The following is a 675-nucleotide window of genomic DNA, read 5'->3' on the forward strand; positions in this document are numbered from 1 at the left end:
ACATATGATCGAGCTAGTGCTTAAAATCTACAAACGCAGCGCGTGTTTTTCCGTTGTCGTTACGCGTCGAACACTCGCGGCGTCCTGAACGTGGACACCGTTAACGGAGCTTTCGCGATAACGAGGTTCGGCGCTTATGTACACAGACAGGATTCGTCGAGGTCGCTTGATTCTCGTTCCCTCTTTCCCGCCCTGTTTCGGACAGGGGAACGTCTATTCGTTTAAAAACGACGAAAATAAAATAAAAAGAAAAAGAAAAAGAAATAGAAACGAAACAAAAAAAAAGGAATCTAAGAATCTTGGGCGCCGAGCCGTAACGTACAAAAAGATTTCCCTCGCAATTTTCCCACCGCCCCTTCTCGTCCTTTCCCTTTTGTCCCTAATACATACAGAGTGTCTTTGCAGGTCTCCATAGTATATAACGTAACGTACATATATATACATACACACCGCACGAGCGCACCTCAACCCCGAACCCACCCACCCCACCCACCCTCACCCCCGCATACATATATATACACATATATTACGTTATACAGTATGTATAATATATCTATCATTAAATAAATAATCTTCAAATGCGATAATAAAGTCACTATGTTCATTATCCTATGTATAATATTTATATTCTGTATAATTTTCTTGCATTTAGATTTCATATTTATATTCATATAT

The sequence above is a fragment of the Hylaeus volcanicus genome, chromosome 5 (genome assembly GCF_026283585.1).
Source record: "Hylaeus volcanicus isolate JK05 chromosome 5, UHH_iyHylVolc1.0_haploid, whole genome shotgun sequence".
Lineage (NCBI taxonomy): Eukaryota > Metazoa > Arthropoda > Insecta > Hymenoptera > Colletidae > Hylaeus > Hylaeus volcanicus.